This window comes from Sinocyclocheilus rhinocerous, unplaced genomic scaffold (genome assembly GCF_001515625.1).
Source record: "Sinocyclocheilus rhinocerous isolate Xijiao unplaced genomic scaffold, SAMN03320098_v1.1 scaffold594, whole genome shotgun sequence".
In the NCBI taxonomy this organism is placed as follows: Eukaryota; Metazoa; Chordata; class Actinopteri; order Cypriniformes; family Cyprinidae; genus Sinocyclocheilus; species Sinocyclocheilus rhinocerous.
The window spans coordinates 2182317-2189067 of NW_015645059.1; the positions used below are offsets into that span (position 1 = coordinate 2182317).

A 6751-nucleotide genomic window follows, 5' to 3' on the forward strand; every position below is an offset into this window, starting at 1 on the left:
CGACGCGTTTCAGAAAGGCGGGGCATAGAGGAGAAACAATAATGTACAGTATGTGGAAAATAATGTTTTTTTTTTTACTTTAAACCACATAAACACTTTTCATTACACCAAATACACAAAATAATGTTCTTTTTAGCAACATCATATGACCCCTTTAAGTTTCCTGAGAGATGAAAGGGAAACTCATAAGCAACACATATTCCTCTGGGCATGTCTAATTTTTCTTAAAGAAATCAAAGTTCTTATTTTTTGTTTAAGAGTTTCAGAAATTCTGACTCTCACCTTCCACAGACACAACCACATACTTCTCATCATTTGTTTTATCATCAGCAGCGTAGCACCTGTATCTGCCTTCATCTTGGAGTCTGATGTTTCTTATCAAGAGTGATACATTTCCATTTTTAATTTCAGATTCCGACAACAGTGATGTTCTCCCCTTGTAGTCCTCGTGCTGATGGCCCAGCTGGTCTTGATTGAGGTAGAATGAATGCACTGCTTTTTTATCCTTGTACCAGTGGATGATATCAAGGTGGGTGGATGTGCAAGGTAACATACATTCCTCAGAATAGATACAGGTGACACGAGTGTCTGTAAAAACAGCAAATTACAGTGTGAAAAACAACACACAAACATACAGTAACATGTTAAGACTACAAGTGTCTACTGTATACATCCAGCCAGCATTCACACTTCCCTGTACTGTCATGTGTGTTGTAAGTAATTTTATATAAATAAAATCACAAATTTTGCAAAATACCTTTGGATTAATAGAACATGTGATTCCAACAAGTCTGCAATCATTTACTTATGTATCAAAGGTCAAATCGGAGTAAAGCTCTATTATACTGATGTGTTTACCTTTAGTTGAATGTGGTTTAAATAGTCAAAACTGTTACTAACTCACTTTTCTTGATGTAGGATCAAAATATTAGTAAAAATATTTTTTGTTATTGACCTAAAAATGTAGGTATTTAGTATTAAATCTGAGAACAGTAACAATTATATTGATCTCTGCAAGAAATACAAAAACAGTTCAAGCATGGACATTAATGTAATATAAATTTAAAACACATTTTTACAATTAAAGGTAATTACAATTTAAATTACACTTTAAATTTTATATTACAATTGAACATGTAATTATGAATAAAATCTTGAAGGTGCTCATGTGACTGTATGTGTGTAGTTTTTGAGGTTAAGTTTATGAGTTGAGAGTTTTTGAGGCACATATCAGGCATGTAAACAGATGTCAGTAGATATTTTAGTTTCTTACCTCCTAAAGTTACAGGCAGAATCCACAGCAAGAAAAACAGCTTCATAGTCCCATAGTTTAAAATGATTTAAATGTAAAATGTAGTCTGTCGACCAACTACTCTCTGTTTTAAATACCTTCTATTACTAATCTGTTTATCCGCATTGTAATACACCCTCTGTGGAGATGAACAGGCTATACAAGTCTTACTAAGTCTAAACTGGTCTTACATAGAGCCCTCCCACTTAGGTTATGAATACAAAGTTAAATTTTAACTAATTCCATGAATATCAGGGTAATCTGTATATGCTGTAGTTTGTAAATGGCACAAATGGCTGTGGGTTACGGAATCAAATTGCCCTAAATAAATGGAAATCGAGATTATATTGTACAATCAGACAGTAGTCTATTGACAGGTATCTGTGAGATGACATTACATCATACCTTGTGCACAAACGTCACAAACATCACAAATGTAAAGAACTTGCTGCCTCTAACTGGTTTTTAGAAGCCTGACAGGAGTCATACTGAAATTGCATTATGTAATTCTTTTACCTTGACAGGTCTACATAACCATAATTTACTTTTTCTTGTTATTTATGACCGAAAACAAAACAGCTGAGATTTTAGCACACAAGAAACATTTTAACTGCCAATGATTTTAAATAAAATATTAAGATTGAGATGGGAAGAGCTAGATACAGTAATAATAGATATAACATTTCACATAAAAATAGTTTCAATTAATGAAACGTGATACTTAATAATGAATAAACTTAACAGAAATGACATTTACATTTGAGACATTTAGTAGAGGTTCTCATGCAGACAGACATACAAAACTCTTAAGTTTTCATGTGTGAGTTCAACAGAGAGTATGCATACAATTCAAAACATTATTTGAGTGAACATAAACAAATAAACAATTCACCACAATTAGTAAAAGTTAAGAGAAATTCAACACTGGATTGTTTTGTCATAAGTATTTACACATATTTATTTAATCATAATGAAATGTGATGTGACATGTAGCCAAGTATGGTAATACTCGTAATTTGTGCTCTGATTTAACCCACCCAAGTGCACACACACAGCAGTGAGTAGTGAACACTCACACTGTGAACACACACCCAGAGCAGCCATTTTTTCTGCTGTGCCCGGGAAGCAATTGGGTATTAGGTGCCTTGCTCAAAGAAATCTCAGTCGTTAAAGAGAGAAGATGATGTACATTCATAATAATACCAATACTACTAATAATACAAAAAATAAATATAAATCCTGCCCCTCCATTTATCCTGAAATGTTTTAAAGGAACTCTTGGAAGATGGTTCAGACAACTGCATATACTGTTTTAAACACTTTTCCCACATGTATTCTCATTTTGGTCTGTTGGTGATCACAGGTGTCTTCAGCTCTGCTTTTTGCATCAGTCACTGTAAAGGATAGAGAGATTTGTGAATGCGATGCAGTGAGATGAGGTGTTTTTTATTATGGAACTGTTACCACACACAAATCTCTGACTGGTTGCATCTCTCGAAACCTCTTTTGGGATTACACATTTTTCTAAAAAGTCTTAGATGTGCTGATCCTACATCCTGACCTACCATTACATGAAAAACTAGGTGAAGTACATGCATTTAAGGTTAGGATGATGATGACAAAGTTTCTAGCATGAGGTTTCTGCCGGTTCATGTTCTCTTTATTCTAAGTCAAATGAGACAGATTACTGAGACTCTCACCTTTTGTCTTAATGGATTTTGGTGCCCCTGCCCTATATTTGAAGCTGTGGCAAGTTTATGATCATAATAATCTGAGGAGTGGACTAACATTTATTTCTGTGAGGTATCTGCATGGTACAATTATGCTGATTGGATTAGTCTGGACAGGCTCCAAATAACTGTTTACATCCTTTGCATTCTTTAAGTTTGTGACCTGAGTGCTGTGTCTTCATTTGTAAGGTCTGCCTTTTAAAATGTATATAAACTACAATTTATCCATTAAGATACCCAAGAGTCCCCCGATCTTCCTCTCTGAGTTTACAACAGTTTTGGTGCCGTGATCGACATGCATTAACCTATTAACTAGGTTATTCTCTGCTTTGACAGAGACATTACTGTTGTATCCTCTGGACGGTTAACAACAGTTGTTCTGTTTTAAAAGGTTATCCTCCACTTGTCAGGGAGGTATTGGAAGTATCCTGTTGTGTTAGAAATACATTACAAAATGTTTAGAAGGAATGCTTATTCCAACAACTGAGAAAGGTGGACCAGCTACCCCTTCATGGACAGACAGTGAGTTCAAATCATTGTTAGGAGAACACATACTTTTTTTGCATTCTTGTCCATACCTTTTCTGAATGAATGGCAAATTTCATTGTCAAATCTAGTCTTACTGACTCTGTCACTATGGGGTCCATGTGTTCAGGGCTGTCCTTTGGCCCCGCGTCAGCTAAAGACGGCCCTGAACACATGGACCCCATAGTGACAGAGTCAGTAAGACTAGATTTGACAATGAAATTTGCCATTCATTCAGAAAAGGTATGGACAAGAATGCAAAGAAAGTACTTGGAGCATGTATTCTGAAGGACAACATAAAAGGGATTATCTGCTGCCACAGAGAATTTAGTTCATCAATAGCACAAGAACAAGCTCAATGTATTGCTAAGCTAAAGGAACAAAACCAACAACTCAAATGTCCTCTCTTACTAAAACAAAGGTTCAACTAAATGCAACTTAAATGACCAATAGTAAGATGAAACATATCCTGACTTACAGTTTTTATGTAGAGTAGAGGACAACAGCAATAGTTTGCACATGGTTTGATGGCCTTTTATCAGAATGTAAAAATGCACTGCCTTTCTTAGACCTTACATGGTCCAACAGAACTTGTTAGCTACTTGGGAGAGGGACTCTGATGTTAAGTGAAGAGTAAAGATTGCAGAAGCATCCTTTAAGGTAAACACATGCAGAGAACCATTGAAAATGTAAATGTCCTAAGAGGGGAGGCAGTTGTCATTACTGTGGTAAACCTGGACATTGGACGAAACAAAAAGACCTTAAGAGAACTGAAACAGCCTTTCACGGGTCCTACTCAGTCTACTTACTACTCTGAATCAGCCCCTCCCCACGTCACCGAACTGTTGGAGCAGCTTGCTGCGGTATTAACTGTTAGGGCTGTGAGTGCTTAAAGGCAGAGTAAGCGATTTCTGGTAGCCAATGTTGATATTTGAAATCACCAAAACAAACACGCCCCTACCCCAAAAGGGTCTTGCCCTTATTTTGATAGTTCCGCCCCACATATACGTACGCAACCCAGGCAACGATTAGTTCTGTGAAACAAAGCAAAACCAATGTTACACCATGTCTACGGACGTGAGCGGCGCGGCGCAACAAATCCCAGACAGAAAACTGCTGCCGGGTTCTATTTATGACATGCTGACACAAATTTCAAATGGTTTTCAACGGTCGTTTGATCGCGTCCAGTGTAAGCAGACTTTAGCTGTTGTAGACACGGTGTTACTCAACTATTGAGAAGAAACAAAGCAACCTCAGCGTCCGATCGCAGGCCTCCGCTCCTTGAGTTCTCTCCAGCGCTGGAAAGCTGATCCGATATTTACACGGGTCCTACTTCTTGCCTTATCCTTCCGCAGACGTTTTCCTCTTTTGTTTTTTATCCGCCATCCCTATCTTTCTGTCGCTCAGCTCGGCTAATGTCCGTCCCATGCACTGAAAGCTCTCTCCTCCACATCACGAGTAGACACGCCCCTTATTGCTGATTGGCTACAAGTTTGTTTTGCGATTCGGCCCGAATCAGTTTTCTAAAGTGGTTTTGAAAAATCACTTACTCTGCCTTTAAACATTCAATTAAGGCTTTAGTGATTGATTACTACTTCATGGAATAAAAATTCAAGGCAATGTATCATGGTGTACAGAACTTCTTTGTGTTAGTTTAAGTTGTCTTGCAACCACTAGGGCGCAGTGTTGTCTGAGGAAGTGGAAAACTTTAGAGCATAAATTGAAAGCGCAATTATCTTGGAATAGAAACACACACAGTGGCCACAAAAAGTATTTGGACGTGTAAGTCACATTTAAAATATATCAGTTTTATTGATAAAGTGATAAGGTATCAAACCAAGTGGCATTTCTTTTAAAGATATCATACTTTTCAGGCAAAACATTTCATTAAAACAAGTTTGTTAACATTTATTATGATAAAATAATTGCTATACTGTTTAAAAATGCATTTGGACACCTTGCTTACAAACTTAGTGCAACACGTCCATAGTTAATAGTTTGCAGATGCTGTTTGGTTTGATAATTTAATTGTGACTCGATGTCCCAACACTTTTTAGGTACATTGTACATACTGTACGTACAAACATGCTGGGAGATTCATAAAAGTCAACCTTAATCTGCATCAGAGAAGTGGATATTTGGTGTTAAGATTCCAATATAGTGGAAATATGATCACCAGCCTGAATGGCAAGACTAACAAATGATGTAAAGATCTACAGTTGTTTACAAACCTTTGTTGAACTAAAATTAATTTTTGTCAAGGCCCTGTTTCTCTCTCTCTCTCTCTCTCTACTATCCAGTTGGTAGTTTGCAAGAACAATAAATCATTGACAAATGTGAACTCTATTCTTAGCGTTGTATTACAGTTGGCCCTAACTAGTTCTTTCCTAACACTGTTGGACAAAGCTGAATGCATTGTTTCTGATCAGTGAAAGGGATCTTTGATCAGGCCAAGGCTTAATTGAAGATGATAAAGGCAGTAAGCAGGCATGCTCAGTGAGGCCAGATGTGCCTGTAATAGTCCCCAAAGCTTTGCACACGCACAATGATCGCAATATAATTGTGTTTTCCCTTTTGGAGAGTTTGGCCAAGCGATGTAAGTAGAGGAAGTCTTCAATCACTCAGCAGTGAAGCTGTTCCTCAATACAAGAAAAAAGAAGAATCATTACACCTCTCAGTCTGTTTATGAAGTCCTGCTGTGATCTGTCAGCTTTGGCGTGATGGAACTTTAAATATTTTTTTTCTGCTTATAAAATAATATTAGTAAAAAATAATAATGCTCATCATCATTAGTCATAGTCATTTGTTCAAAATGTAAAATGTAATGGAATGTTTTGGGCTCTGCTGAACTCCGGCATCAAGTGTATTTTAAATCAGAGAACTAAGAGTGATAACTGTAAGTCATTTCAGGCAGGCACTTAAAGGGGTCATCGGATGCTACATGCACTTTTACAAGTTGTTTGAACTGAAATGTGTGTTGGCAGTGTGTGTACACAACCACCATATAATGATAAAAATCCACCCAGTGATTTTTTTTTTATCTACTAAAATCTTTACCCCTTTCTCAAATCGAGCCCCTCCCACGATAGTTTGATTGACAGTAGCGTTTCAGCACAGACTGGACTGGTGTCTTACCTCAGACCCGCTCTGAGTGAGCTGTCATCAGTCCTCCATTGTTTCACCGCTGGAGCAGATGTAGACAAGA

General features: G+C 37.1%; 1 long non-coding RNA gene across 2 annotated transcripts in view; it reads right to left on the reverse strand.

Annotated features, from left to right (window-relative positions):
• Positions 1–2229: 2229 nt before the first annotated feature.
• Positions 2230–6751, reverse strand: part of LOC107705270 (uncharacterized) — a 7514-nt gene continuing 2992 nt past the window's right edge. The window contains exon 5 of one of the 2 annotated variants that reach the window (XR_001636056.1): positions 2230–2685. This is a non-coding gene — a long non-coding RNA (uncharacterized LOC107705270). The remainder of the gene's footprint in view (positions 2686–6751) is intronic. The other variant, XR_001636057.1, reaches the window with a different exon arrangement.